The following is a 15,967-nucleotide window of genomic DNA, read 5'->3' on the forward strand; positions in this document are numbered from 1 at the left end:
AAGGACTTTCCCCTGTGTCAAGATCATTCTGACAGATCTTTTTGGGCAGACAGCCAGGGTCGGCCTTCTTCATTATCAGAGGTGTGTGACTCTTCTTCAGGTCTATCTTGCAGTAAAACTCTACTACCAGCTTCATCTTCCTCATCTACTTCTGGAAAAAAAGACAGGGATTCTAACTACAACTGTTTCAGATGGTCAAGAGCCTCTGTTCCAGAAGAGGACTTCAATGCAAATCTTGATTGGCCTCAAGCTCGATTCATTGGAGTTGTCCGAGGCAGGCAAGCAAAAAAGTTCTGAATCTGGTCCAAAAGGGGGCCTAGTGATGTTGAAATGGTCCTTTGAAAATAATTCTGAAGGTAAAACCAAGGGGAGGGGAGGGAACAGTAATATGGGCCCTCACCTGTTAAGGTACTCACCATCTCAACCTCACAGTAGGAGGGAGCACTTTGATATTCTCTATGTTCTTTGTGTTTCATCTGCTTTGCAAGATGTGCAGATTCCATCAGAATCTCTAAGGCCCTTGAACTCCTATCCTGTACTGAGCAGGAGTTATGAACTACCCATATTCCATGCAAGATCAAGTGACAGCTACCCAACCTTTCAAACAGGGTGAGTTGATTGAAAACTGGAGATTATCCATATCAAGAAGCATGGCAATAGAGATTATCCAAGCCTCATGGGAGCAAATGTGAGGGCTTGTTGGGTTCAAAGGTCACACATGCACCAATGTTTAGCAGGGACTTCCCAACCTTGCTCAGTGGACAGGTGGACACCCTCCACTTTAGGTTTATGGATAATTTCGAAATGCGTGGTTAAGAGCAGGATTACCTGCATCTAATACCAATTCCAGAATACATTCAGTTGTCAAATAAATAGGCATCTTGGCCAAATTACTTCGAAACATCGTACAGAATTAGGCAGAGTAAATTTAAGTCCCAAACAAATCACCCTAATATTATAAAGGGTAATGACTGCTTCTGCCACAGAGAATCTCTGAAAATAAGGTGGGGTCTGACTATGGAGAGGCACATAAATCAATATAAATCCTACAGTTATATTGAAATAATTCAACACAGTGTCAGGAACATCTGCACTGGATAAGGAAATAATACTATCACAGTCCTCTAGACACAAACTTGTACTCTACTATTGCTACAGCCCAAGTAGAATGGGCATTCAAGAGATAATTTTTCAGCCCTGAGCACAGACCACCTCCAAACAATCAAAGGGGAACCCTCGTGGCAGGGAATGTGAACCAGTCAGGGCTAGTTCGAGGTGTGGCAGGGACACAAGCAAGAGTCAGTGCTCCAGCAATCAGGCATTTGCCTGATAAACCACCGGGAGCGTGGAGCATCATTAACAGTGCTGTTTAGGCACTACCAGTGCTCTCACAAGAGAGAAGAAGATGAGGAGAGGCTCTCGCAACCGCCGCCAGAATACACAACTGTAAAATGGTGGTGTGTGGGAAGCGTTAAAAGGCCTGACCAGTGGGTGACAACAAATATGACAAATGCCACCGGAGCAGAGAAGTGTGCTCCTTAAAACGAAAGCAATTGGTAAACTGTACCCAATCCCGTTTAAAAGAAGTTAATAAATACATAAACAAGACACTTTTAGAAAAATATGTGACGTACTTAACGTGCCCCCCGTGCAGCAATGAAGAGGAGGTGCTTACGTGAATCAATCTGTTTAGAGGAACTGCTCTGATTGGGTACTAGACTTTTAGTATTCGGATTTGTAGCTCATGTTGTGACTCTCGGTTTTGTAGTTTTTTCTAAGACAACTCTATGGTTACATTTTGTTTATGTAGCTGCTGTTTCAATAAAGGAAGGATGAGAATGCACAATCCAAAGCTTCCGATCGTGACATAGATTCAGTGTTTCTGCATCAATAGCCTCAGGTGAACTCATTAATTCCATTCTTTTTACTGAGGACAATGTTCTTCAGGTATGACATGGTGGATCCCTCCTCTGTAAATAGGCTGTATTCCGATATGCGGAAATACCACATGCAGTAATGTTGCACCACTTGTGACTCCTGATTTAGCCGGTAACTCATGCTACCAGCAGGATCGCAAATACCAGGCCACTTGAGTGTAAGTATTTCCAGGGAAATGTAAACAGTAAAGGTAGATGCCTCAAACTTGCTAAAAACACATCATGATATCGTACATTCTATTGGCTTCAAGTTTTGGCCACTTTCATTCAGTATTAAGTTCAGGACAATGTTTATTTGAAGATCAGCAGCAAAGTGTACATGTGGGAATTTTATTGTTGCATCCTGTTGTGTCTTGCCAGTTTTAAGATGGAATACTTTTGGCGACAAATAGGCTGTAGAAGAGGGGAACGGAATGAAAGCTTGGTTTAGAATGTTGAGATCGCATTGACACACAGAGGAGTAAAGACGAGCAATATTCAGCTTTGTGTGCAGTGTAGTCATTGGGGAATACCCAGGCTGGGGAAGATGCTCCACATCCCACACCTGAACACTTCAAACGTACCTATTTTTTCGGGGAAAAATAGGCTAAGACCTTGGCTAAGGAGTCACGAAGTCAAACTCAGAAGTGCATATGTGTGTGTGCGTTTGTCGTGTATATACACGTTTAAAGATATGTATACATATCTAATGTGCTTTGTTTTGTCTTAGATTCCCTGAATGGCGTTTTCGTTGTTCATGAACAAAATACAATCTATATCCATCAGCCAACACCGAAACCAGCAAAATAAACTTCTGGAGTTTAGTATCTATCATGCAGAAACTACGAAAACGTGCTAAAAAATAGCACTGCAGTGTTCGTCTGGGGGAAACGTGTTTGCATCCTTAAGCCAGTGTCAAAACAAAATTATTCAAAAAGGTTTATCTATAATGAATTACCATTCATTCCAGAAAATATCTTCTGCCAGCCGAAAGAAAGTACTTTCAAGCAGTTAGACAGTAGACTCCAAGGAAATGATTACAGATCTTTCATATTCTAAAGAGGGAAACAAAATGCATCTCTGCACCAACCTAAGTTACTTTTATTCTTTAAACGGCAATGGGGATACTTGTATGCAGAGATTTAGATTTACTTTGGTAATTGAAATTAAAAATTGAGGGGATGCCTCCTCGGTAAAATTGCTACCCTGGCAATCACGTCCTATGTTACAGAGATTTTTTATAATTTGAATATGACATGTTAGTATCAACACTGTGAAAAATACATCCGTTCCTAAATCCCACTAGAATGATTGTCTGATATTTCTGTACAGGTTCTTTTTCTTTTACTTCGGACTTTTGCCAATTTGGATTCAGCACAAAACGATTATTCTGTATGTGCAGCACATGTTTTTTTTTCCTGGGATCAGAAGTCCGCCACTCTTTTGCCTACAGCTTGTTATTTACCTCTTAATGGAGTCGCATTATCAATTGCTCAACATCTACCTCCTTAGAACATCACTTCTACAAAATGTTTAGTTTTTTTGGGATAAAAAGAAAATCCCGGGCTGTGCTTATCCATTATAATAGATGTAAATTAATGTTTTGCCAATGTTTGCTGCTCTAATCATGGAGGGAAGAATATGGCCCTAACAGTTATCTTATTTTCAATTTGCAAAGCATACCGTGTTATTCCCAGGAGACAGCCTGTAGTTTTAGATATGAATTTAAAAAGATAATTAGCCCAGTGTAGGGCTTTGTCCCTAAGATGGAAAAAGCAAGCGTTTGCTTGGTCCAAGGGGGTCTTGTTGAGGTCCCTGGCTAGTCACAGATCTATTTCTGGCAGATAAGTATTTTTCTTTTCCTTTGTGTGAAATTCCCTGTATGTTCATGACAATTTAAATCATGTTGATGAAAGCTGTTTTCTGACTGCACCACGAAAGGTCACACAATGAGTTTTTTTGGTATAGGAAATACCATGTGTTTTTTTAACCTTTGGGTAAAGTAAATGCCTAATTTGTTGATTGTTGCAGGCATTAATTCCTAGGCATGTAGAGTGAAATAATAAATGTGTTCGAAATATGAAATCCTGATTCACGAAAGTGGCTGAGGAAGGGTGTAGTGAAAACAACATAGGACGTGGTACACAAATTGTTTATTTGCTTCATGTTATTCACTCAGCTGCATTTCTAATAAAAGTAAACATGCTCTGACGAAAACACGAACACAAGGTAATTTAATCACGAAATTGGCTGAGTGCTTTTTTACCCCCTTTTAACCTGTTTTTTAGGTTGTTCAACAATGAGTATTTATTTCACAACATCGTGCTTTTTAGTACAAAAAAAACCCGCATCAATATCAAACTTTTCGGTGATTAAATCAATGAAAATACGTGCATCTATTAACAAAATGTTTCATTTGTCACATACACAAACTAAATCCAGAAATGGGTATAAAATAAATGTTATCCTGGCTGTTGGAAGTCTGGCCATGCCAATGAGGTATGGAGGCTGTGGTATGCACAGGCAGTTAGATAATAGAAAGTGCACATCTGATAATTGTGCTAGAAACATTGACCATGGTCCACTTTTTTCTTTTTATAATAGATATCAACCTCAGTGCCATAAGCAAACTATAGCATTTCAAATTGATTCGGTAGACAATTAATTGCCACAAGGCACCCCTCCTTTTCTCTAGCTGTCATATAAGTAGAACCCATTAAACCTTGCTATTTATTTTCTATTTTTCTCTTTTTTCCATTGAGCTGTAAAAACAAAACATTTTTCGTATTGCTTTTTTACATAGAAACAGGTTAATGTGATGATGAGTGTTCAGATATGTTTCTTTTTGTTGGTTAACTGAGTGTTTACCAATGGGGTGAGGCCTAATGTGGAAAAACTGGACAGCTAGTTTTAGAAAGAAGTAAGACTTCAATACTGAGTTGAGCATTCTGACTTTGGTCACGATTTTCACCACAGAAGCATAGGGAAACATACCAAGCTGTACATTTTTAAAGTTTCCACATTAATAGGGGTCTATCATTGGAGTGATTTTGCTGCTGTTAGTTGGCCTGCTATGTAAACTCACAGTATTGACATTGGGGTAATTGTATAGGAAAGTGTGACTTTTGGTCCATCTGTCTCACAAACGAATAGGCCACTGATGACACTGTGGAAGAGGCACCACAATATTTGATTATGCAGATCTTTTAAATGTTGGATACATGACTGTGCAAATAATAGGTCCACAATTTTCCCGTCATTGGGAAGCAAGCACCCCATTGTAGCACTTGACTTTCACAAGGTATTGGACTAGAGTCATCTAAGGCCTAAATTAGGGGAGGCAGTATGAGCTAGTAATAACAATTCACTGGCACAAAATAATAATACTCAATAAAGGCTTGTCCAGTCAGTGCTTTTTCTACACTTACACTGATAAATATTGTGCATTCATTTACAAATATATACATCAGGTAGATAGAATTACCATCAGTGACATTCTAAAATTACATGTGACCTCTCCTAATGGGTCATGACCCCCAAAATCACAGTACCCCCATCCACCTATACCAGATAGAACATCACACCATAAAGATGTATGTTAGAAATGGGGTCTCTAGTTGGCAGTCAGTTTACACCCTGTGCAAGTAGGGATCTTCTCTCTAGTCAAGGTAAGAGGAATACACAGCTCAGATAAACCCTGCTCACCCCCTTGGTAGGTTGACACAAGCAGTCAGGCTTATCTCAGAGGCAATGTGTAAAGTATTTGTACAAACACACAAAGTAACACAGTGAAAACAGCACAAAAGGATGTCACACCAGTTTAGAAAAATAGCCAATATTTATCTAAATCAAACAAGACCAAAATGACAAAAAATCCGAAACAAACCAGTAAAGATATCAAATTTTAAAGTACAAAGAGTATTAATCTATAAGAAACAATTAATGCATTGTTTTAGCACAAAATACCTGGTATGCATCAAAAATAAAGCTGCAGGGGTGAGCGTGCTTTGTAAAAGCAAACGATGCATCGATTCCAAGTGAGGCAGTGCGTTGATTCTTTCTCCGCCGGGTAAGTGATGCGTTGATTCTTTCCTCGCAGGGAAGGGAAAGGTTGATTTCCGGACAAGTAGCCTCGCGTCCATGCAGTGATGTTGAAGATTTTGATGCTCAGGGATGCTGAGTGGAAAATCCAGACGCACAGCAGCAGTAAAGTTGTGCTGATTTGGTGATGCGTCAATTTCCGCAGCTGTGAGGCAGGTGCTGGGTCGATTTTACAGCCACGGTGTGGTGCTGCATAATTTTTTCTACCACTCAGCTCAGATGCATTGATCTGCACTCAGGTTCTGCCAGCTCTCCTTCCAGGGGCCCAGGGACCAAATGTTGCACCACGTGACAAGTTAAGGGGTCTCAGCAAGAGAGGCAAGGTGCTCCTCACAGCTCTTCAGCTCTTCTCCTTCGCAGAGGTTCCCTTTAATCCAGAAGTGTTCTAAAAGTCTGGGGTTTTAAGTTCACTACTTATACTCATTTCTGCCTTTGAAGTAGGCAAACTTCAAAAGGAAAGTCTTTGTAGTGCACCAGACCCTTCCTCTTCCTTGCCCTGCCCCAGCCACACTCTATGGGGTTGGAGACTGCATTGTGAGGGGTCAGGCACATCCCTTCCAAGTGCAGGTGTAAGCTTCTCCCTCCCACTCTAGCACAGTATTACTCATCAGGATGTACAGGACACACCTCAGCTTCCTTTGTGTTACTGTCTAGAGTGAATTCACAAACAGCCCAACTGTCAGTCTGACCCAGCATGGATTCAGTAGCCAAGCAGAGGCACAGAATGGTTAAGCATGAAAATGCCTACTTTCTAGAAGCCCACTTTCTAAAAATGGCATTTCCAAACTCACAATCTAAAAACCAACGTTACCAAAAGATGTATTTTTAAATTGTCAGTTCAGAGATCCCAAACTCAATGTCTCTATCTGCGTCCCCGGGACAGTACAGTGAATATGTATTTAAAGCCAGTCCCCATGTTAACCTATAGAACAAATAGATCATGCAATATTTAAAAACGAATTTGACAGTATTTCACTGTCAGGACATGTAAAAGACATCAGTACATGTGCTACCTTTTAAATACACTGCAAGCTGCCCATGAAGCTACCTAGGGCCTACATTAGGGACTCCTTACATGTACTAAAATGGAAGGTTTGGGCCTGGCAAGTGCACCTGGCAGTTTCAAACTACCCACACAGACTTTGCAGTGGCAGGTCTGAGACATGTTTACAGGGTCACTCATGTGGGTGGCACAATCAGTGCTGCAGACCCACTAGTAGCATTTGATCTCCGGCACTGGGCACCTCCAGTGCACCTTACTAGGGACTTACTAGTAATTCAAAAAGGTTAATCATGGCTAACCAGTCATAATCACAATTTAGATAGAGAACACTTTCACACTGGTCAACAGTGGTAAAGTGCTCAGAGTCCTAAAAACAGCAAAAACAGATCAGAACAAAATAAGAGAAAGAAGGCAGAAGGTATGGTGATAACCCTGCAAAAAGGACCATTTGCAACAGGACATCCCTTCAAATAAAGCAGGCATATTGGCTTTGTCAAGCAGTCACCACATTACGGTATAAGGCAAGCATCTTGAATTTCTCAAGAGGTCACTACATTTTGTAGACCAATAACCACATGTTAAAATCATCATTTTATTACTAAATCATGATTTACATCCAATCACTATTGTCAAAAAAATATTGCAATTATTTATCATAAAAAACTGTCAAACATATGTTGTCAATAAAGCACTGAAAATCAACAGTCTGAATCTTTCTTATACACCTTTAGGTCACATAAAATGCACCCAAATTCCCAACAAGTAGAGAGCCCTGTATTCTTTGCTGTCAAGCAAAAACTCCAACTTAGAAAATTATTTGAAATTAAGGTTGCATCCTGGGACCTGGAAAATGTAGGGATACTTTAAAAAGTTATACCATATGCGGGCTGCTACACTCCTGCAGCCCACAAACCCTACCTCAGATATGTTCCCTTGCCCATTTTAGGGCCACCATGAGCCAAAGAATGTGCAAATTCAGGTCTTGTAGGACATTATGAGTGCTTCCTCCCAGGAGAGCTGAATTGTAATAAGCGGGTTTGCTCTGCAGCTTTATGCTGCATGGTTTCTTTTTTCCTTTTCTTAGATCCTTGATGTTCATGCTCACGGGACACCTGGGTGCTTCTCATGTTGGTGGCAACCCAGGGAGCCCCTTCCGTCTGCTCCAGGCGGCTCCCAACCTGTCCTGCACTGCTGTTTGCTAGCAAGGGAGCCAGAAGCAGCATTCTCCATGCCTGCTCCAGCAGACAGGGTTTACATTTGGGGTGACTGTCCCTCTACCCACAAACATGAACACAAGCATGAGGAGTGGAGTTGAGCCCATTGTCACTGGGGGGGGGGTCCAGGCATCATCCACCCACACTCCTTATAACATGAGCGAAGAATGTCATCCTGGGTGTTAGAAATGGGGTCTCTAGTTGGCAGTCGGTTTGAACCCTGTCTAAGTAGGGACCTTCACTCTTAGCAGGATAAGGGAGATACCCACTCAGATAACCCCTGCTCACCTCCTTGGTAGCTTGGCACGAGCAGTTAGGATTATCTCAGAAGCAATGTGTGAAGCATTTGCACATAACACACAGTAATAAATGAAAACACTACAAAAGGACACCACACCAGTTTTAGAAAAATAGCCAATATTTATCTATATAAGATGAGACCAAATATGATAAAAATCCACCATACAGTAATAGATATATGAATTCTGCAAGATTTACTAAAAAATACAGCTCCTTGAAGTCAATAGTTCCACCTGGGGCTATCACGGCATCATGATCAACAAAACCAACAGTTCATGCCGGCCGGATGTGGCGTCGTGGGCAAGCTACGGTGTCGAGAAGACCTGCAAACAGTACCTTGGATTTGCAGGGCATTGTGATCCTCACAGTGAGCTCCAGAGAGCGCTATTGGTGGCGTCGTGGTGTTGGTTCCGGAGTCAGTGCGTGGGTCATCGGGCCCTTGGAGTCACAAGCGTTGTGGATCGAACTCCGGGCTGATGAAGTCAGGAGCGCCGGTGTGGATAGCGTTGGGGATGCGGTGCAAAGAGGGACGATGTGATGTGCAGTGCCTACAGGTCACGGTGCAGGAAGTGGCTCGGTGATAGTGTCCAGCGGCGGCGGTGAGACCAGGGCTGTGGTGTGAAGCATGGCAGTGCAACGTGCTTTGTCACCAGGTCACGGTGCAAGGAGCGGTGTCATCATTGTTGAAGTGGTGTCATTGGCAGGCCCAAGCTAGTGGCGAGGGATGGGATAGTGCTTCGTGACCCTCACAAGCGGTGTCCACACGCCACAGTGTGGGCAGGATGGCTGGTGACGACACTGGAGTCAATGATGCTGGCGTCGGTGGACCGGGGCAGCAGTGAGGGATGGGACGGTGCTTTGTGTACCTCACGAGCGGTGTCCACAGGCCACGGGCAGGCAGCGGCGCTGGTGTCAGTAGGAGCGTCATCCTTCAGATCTTCAACTCTTCTCCTGGGCAGAGGTTCCTCTTGATTCCAGAAAGTTTCTAAAAGTCTGGGGTTTTGGTTCTTCTTCTTCTACCCCTTTCTGCATTTGAAGTTGGCAAACTTCAAAGCAAAGTCTCAAGTGTTTGCAAGATCCTTCCTTGTCCAGGCCAGGCCCCAGACACACACCAGGGGGTTGGAGACTGCATTGTGTTCAGGTGTGAATGACCACTCCTTCCTCCCCTCTAGCTCAGATGGATTATCAGGATATGCAGGCTACACCCCCACCCCTTTTGTGTCACGGTCTAGAAAGAGGTGCAAAACAGCTCAACTGTCAAATTGACCCAGACAGACAATCCACAAACAGGCAGAGTCAAGGAATGGTTTAAGCAAGAAAATGGCTAATTTCTAAAAGTGGCATTTTCAAACAGACAATTGAAAAACCAACTTCACTAAAGGAGGTATTTTTAAATTATGAGTTCAGAGACCCTAAACTCCACATTTGCATCTGCTCTCAAAGCGAATCTGCGCTTTAAGGATATTTAAAGGCAGACCCCATGTTAACCTATGCGAGAGATAGGCCTTGCACAGTGAAAACTAAATTTGGCAGTATTTCACTGTTAGGACATATAAAACTCACTAGGATATGTCCTACCTTAAACATTCACTGCACCCTGCCCACGGGCTACCTAGAGCCTACCTTAGGGGTGCCTTACATGTAATAAAAGGGAAGGTTTGGGCCTCGCAAGTGGGTACATATGCCATGTCGAATTGGCAGTTTAAAATTGCACACATACAGACAATGCAGTGGCAGGTCTTAGCCATGTTTACTGGGCTAATAATGTGGGTGGCACAGCCAGTGCTGCAGGCCCACTAGAAGCATTTGGTTTTCAGGCCCTGAGCACCTCTTGTGCACTTTACTAGGGACTTACTAGTAAATCAAATATGCCAATCATAGATAAACCAATCAACAGTACATTTTACTCAGGGAGCATATGCACTTTAGCACTGTTTTGCAGTGTTAAAGTGCCCAGAGTCCTAAAGCCAACAAAAACTGTCAGAAAAATTAGGAGGAAGGAGGCAAAATGATTGGGGACGACCCTACTACCGTGTTGTTTTTTTAAGAGAGTTGCCTTGTTCCCGGAGATTCGGCCCTCCCTGGGGGATATCATAGAAGATGCTGCTGGGGTGATGGCTTTAGTTACTGTATGGAGAGCACTAGCCCCTGAATTTAACCTGGTATGCTCATTTGGCCTGTATTTAACCAAGTAAAAATAGGAAACTTTGTAGATCCATAACTCTGATCCTGGGCTTGTTTTACTCCTGGTGGTGATCTAGGAGTAGTTGCAGTAGAATATATGGCCTCTTTAACACATCATTTGCAGGGAGTGGGGTTCACAGCCTCTCTGCACCAGCTTTTCTCTTGGGCTGGTATTTGCTGCTCCTCTCCTCCTGCTGGGACTCAGAAGTCCAGGGTTTATGTCACCTGTTCTTCAGTTCCTCAGGAGATGTAAGGGGCCAGCATTATCGGCCATGAAGAGACCTACTAGTCCTGGGGTCAGTTGTAGGCAGAATCCTCAGTCCATAAGGGCATCATAGGGTTTGTCCCTCTAACTGTCCATGGTGTTGCCGCTGTCACAGTACAGGAGCAGCGTCTTGCTCTCTTCATGTTCTTGGATGTCACTTTTATACCCTCTCAAGCCTGTTGGTGGCGGACACCCTTTTGTCTAACCCCAAAACTGGTTCTGGTCACTTAATCCATTTCCCCTGGGTTTGGCTCTGGGCTTGCTAGTGAAACTGTCAGGTATCTTTGTGTGTGCTGGGGAAACTCCATTCGAAGTGTAATATGGATAAGGCCCAACTTCTCCCAGTCATCCTGTCAGGAAGACCACTCCTCCCTACATCCAGGCATTTTTGTGCAGTGTCTGGCTCCAATTCTCATTTCCCTAAGGGAGAGAAATAACCAGCCCAGGCAGCTGGAAACTCCCAGAAACTATAGGCAGGAAAATATCAAGTTTCAAAAAGTGGCATTTTTAAAATAATAATTTCAAATCCAACCCTGACATTAAGAGGACTTTAAACTAGAATACAAAAGCGTATAAAACACATTTTTCTAGCTGCTACCAATCTGAATTCAGCCTTTTATAAATGTAACATTGCTGCCCAATGATTCTCTATTGCAGCAGCCAGCCTTGATACAGTGAAAATCTTTTTGGGGATATTATATTTCACTGTAAAGGCATGTTCAACATTAATTTCTACATGCTTTTAAATATTTGTTTCCTTCCTTTATGGACAATAAGGCCTCCATGAGGTCACTTATTAATATTTAAAAGGAAGGTTTAGGCCTGTCAAAAAGAGCAGGTCAAATTTGCCTGTGTCTGTGTGCAGCTACCAGGCTGCGCATAACTGTAGTCTCTCACATGCAGCCTGCAACTGTCTTTATGTGTGTGCACACGTGTTCCCATGTAACCAGTCCACTGCCCCTTACCATAGATATGTCGCCACATCCTTGCCGTAAAAGGTAAACACTGGTAGTAAATACGTGCAGTCCAATATATCATGAAATTACTGGCAGTGAGATTCAAATAGTGAGACACAAAATAAAGGTAAAAAATCAGGTGATCAAAAAATGAAAAATTACCGCGTACCAAATGGGCGAAACCCATTTGTAACATACATCACTACCCACCTGACTCTAGAGGAAGAACTCGCCATTGCTCCTTGCTATTCTTCCCTAGTCAGGTAGTCATGATTTCACCTCATCCTCTTGCTTGAATTGAGATTTTACCTTAAAAACAAAAGACAGGAAACATCTGGCAGAGAAGGAAACAGTTGTTTAATCAAACATTACAGCCAGGAGAGCGGTTACAGAATCAGGTCTGAGGACTGTTGCTTGGAGCACATTTTATACCATTCTCAGGGGCCATAAAACTGTAAAATGAGAACAGCTGTTCTTGAGTCATGAACATCATTTCTGGAAAGAGAATGCAGGTGGCCCTCGACCTGGCGTGGACACAAAGCCTTGCACTGAAACTCCATGTCTGGGGTCCATTTGTTATTGATGAAACAGCCCCAGACACACTAAGAACCATCCTAGGACCATAGATGGAGGCTGGGGGCGATGTTTGTTTGCACTGGCTGGGTGGTTTAGCTACCTCCAAGAATCTCTTCTTGTGAAAGTCTTGGTGCCAAACAGCTTGGGCTTTCTCAAGGCCAATTCAGAACATAATAGCAAGCTTCTGACATCAATTGTCTCAATTATAGATAGAAATCTGAGAAAGCGATAAGCAAGAAAGAATATCGGCGTAAAATCGCCGGCGCGTCCTGCGTTCAATCGCTGTCAGAATTGATGTCAGAAGCTTGCTATTATGTTCTGAATTGGCCTTGAGAAAGCCCCCGCCTACTTGCATATGGGGCGAAACACGTGTTGGCTGCTCTTCCATCGAATATTGCCCTTTACCTTCTCTCCATTCCTGACAAAAGTTGTTTGGATTACTCAGTTGATGATTCTTGGAACTCTATTTCAGCTTCAAGATTACCATTAATTCAACTGGATTATAAGTTTATGGAATTATTGTCTTTTTTGCAATAAACAACTACTGAAGCATTGTGCGCATAATTGTACATAACTTAGGAAACATCTTAGGTTTCAAAGTGTCTCCAATAAAGAGACAACCGTGATCTTCATTATGATGAGGCAATTTGTCTTCTTCATGTGAACGGTTGGGGAAAGTTTGAAAAAGTATTTTGGACAACGTGTTGTATGGGATCCTGTTGGGGGTGTGGATGCATAAAGTTGTTGCGGTGGGTTGTAGTTCTTAATATGAGAGGCTTCTTGCCAAAAAGTATTTTGTTCTCTATCCTGCTGGGGGAGCTGGTGCGGCTGCTGAGAGGAACTTGTTCCTCTGGAGAGCTGATGCACGTTTAACGGCTCAACTACAAACCTGTTGGGTAAGATGATATAAGAGAAAATAACATTACATTTTGTACATTGCCAAATTAATATGTGAGCATTTCTGCGTTTCCCATACTTTTGGTGATGCACTAGAGGTCGGCCCCGATTGAGATACCTTGTTTTGGAGGAAAATAGTGTTCATTTTATAGAAATTGTATTTTTATATGTCATTCTCTCCTTTTTTATCTACACGTCATCAGGGTTCCTCTGTGCCTGACCAAGTGTGAGGGGAATGTTTTCCGGGGTGGTCGGATAGTTTCTAACTTAAGCTGGTGTTCTGCTGGTGCTGCCAACCCTTTGGCACTCTAGTGTATGCATGGGAGGTGTCATCAGAGTGGTGTGGCGTCTCTCTCCTGCATGTGTGAGGGGGATGTGAAAGAGGAGGCATGTCGTACTGGGTGTAGATTGGTGATCACAACTTGCCCTGAGGTCACGGTGGCACCCATCTAGTCTCAGCAAGCGGCACAGTATGTGACCCTCCCATGTGGTGCCAGGTGTCTTGACTGTGTCCTCTTCTCAATGTTTCCTTTAGGCTAGTTTTGGGCTCTTTCAACCTCTTGATCTTGTTACGTGGAAGGTCAGACACTTGCTCTGAGTTCCCTCATGTCTGTTCTTGAGTTATGTAGCTCATGGTGGTTGTGTTATGGGAAACTTCAGCTGCACATCGGAAAGTTGGACCCAAGCATCTCTCCCTTCCAACTTGAGGGTGATAGGTGTGGTGAATATACCCAGTAGGGTCCTTTTAGCTTGCTTCCACTTTCTGAAAAAGTTCTGAATGTAAAGTTCCTGACCAGGTTGGGGTATTTCGTATAGCAGCTGGGTGGTGGTGTACCTGGCACACCGAGGAGTAACCTGTTTGGACAAGAACTTGGCCGTTTTTGAATTCTGACATGCACACATGCATTTTGTCCCATAGGGCTTGAGAGCTAGACTTAGAACTCAATTTGGGCTGAGTTTTGGAGATAGGTGTCCTCATCAATCAGTTACTAGTTGGTGTGGTGAGAGGTGATGATCACTGCTGGGTTTGTTTCTCAGCACGAATAAGGCTAGGGGCAAGCATTAGAGCCACTTTTTTTTTTAGACTGGCACTGATTTTACTTGTTTTGCTTTTCAATAGGCAGATTGGCCTCTCAACGATACCATTGTTCTAGCTGTGGTAAATGGAGGCTAATTTATGTGTGATCCCTAATAGGCTACAGATATGGTCAAACATAGAGTTAACAAAGTGTCTCCACTGTCTAACCGGATGGTGTCTGGCACCCACCACCTTGGTATTACTTTTCTGACCAGGAACATTGCTGCTGCCTTGCTGTCACAGTGTGCACAGGAACATGCTTTGATCCACCTATCATAGAGGCATACCACTATGATCAAGTACCAATAGTTAGCACACCGATCAGCCATATCTATGAAGTTGATGTGTCATGCCCTGAAAGACCATGTGGGCCTAGGGATGGCTGTGAGAAAGTAGCCTCTTTCTAGCATGGTTACCCCCACTGTTGGCCTGTTTGTGAGTGTGTGTCAGTGTATTTTTACTATGTCACTGGGATCCTGCTAACCAGGGCCCTAGTGCTCATAGATAAAAACCTATATGTCAGTATGTTTTGCCTATCTCACCGGGATCCTGCTAGCCAGGACACCAGTGCTCATAGTTTATGGCCTAATGTGTATGCCTGTGTGGTGCCTAACTGTGTCACTAAGGCTCTGCTAACCAGAACCTCAGTGCTTATGCTCTTTTCATTGCACTTAAGTAACTTATAAGTCACCTATATGTCTAACTTTCACTTGCTGAAGGGTAGGTGCAAAGTTACTAAGTGCAAGGGCACCCTTGAGCTAGCAAAGGTGCCCCCACATAGTTCAGGGCCATTTCCCCAGACTTTGTGAGTGCGGGGACGCCATTACACGCGTGCATTACATATAGGTCAATACCTATATGTAGCTCCACAATGGTAACTCCGAATATGGCCATGTAACATGTCTAAGATCATGGAATTGTCCCCCCATTCCAAATCTGGTATTGGGAAGCCAATTCCATGTATCCAAGGGACTCCACCATGGACCCCCAGTACTTCCAAACCAGCTCTCTGAGGCTTACACTGCAGCTACAGCTGCTGCCACCTCACAGGTAGGGTTCTGAGTGTTTTTTTTCCACCCTGGCGGTTGGTGTGGTACATTGGCTGTCTATAGGAGTTCTCACCGCCATGGTCATAATTTGGCGGTAATTACCACCAGCCTGTTGGCGGTATTACCGCCACTTTATCACTCACGCCAGGGTCATAATGAGGGCCTGAGTCTTTCATACAAAACACTTGCGCCCTCGCCATTCACAGATTTCTCATCAATACTTTTACTACAAATGTTACAGTGATATTATCAATGATGTTAAAGAAGATGTCATGAGTGATGTAATATCTGGGCTAATTATATGTGCATGGTGAGGGTGAGAGTTCTAGAACATAAGGCAGGAGTTATAGTTACTTGTAATAACTCTAACCATAAAACCTGAATTTCTATGGTTTGTGCATGTAAAATCTGAACCTCACTATAAGGTC

This window comes from Pleurodeles waltl, chromosome 9 (assembly GCF_031143425.1).
Source record: "Pleurodeles waltl isolate 20211129_DDA chromosome 9, aPleWal1.hap1.20221129, whole genome shotgun sequence".
NCBI lineage: Eukaryota > Metazoa > Chordata > Amphibia > Caudata > Salamandridae > Pleurodeles > Pleurodeles waltl.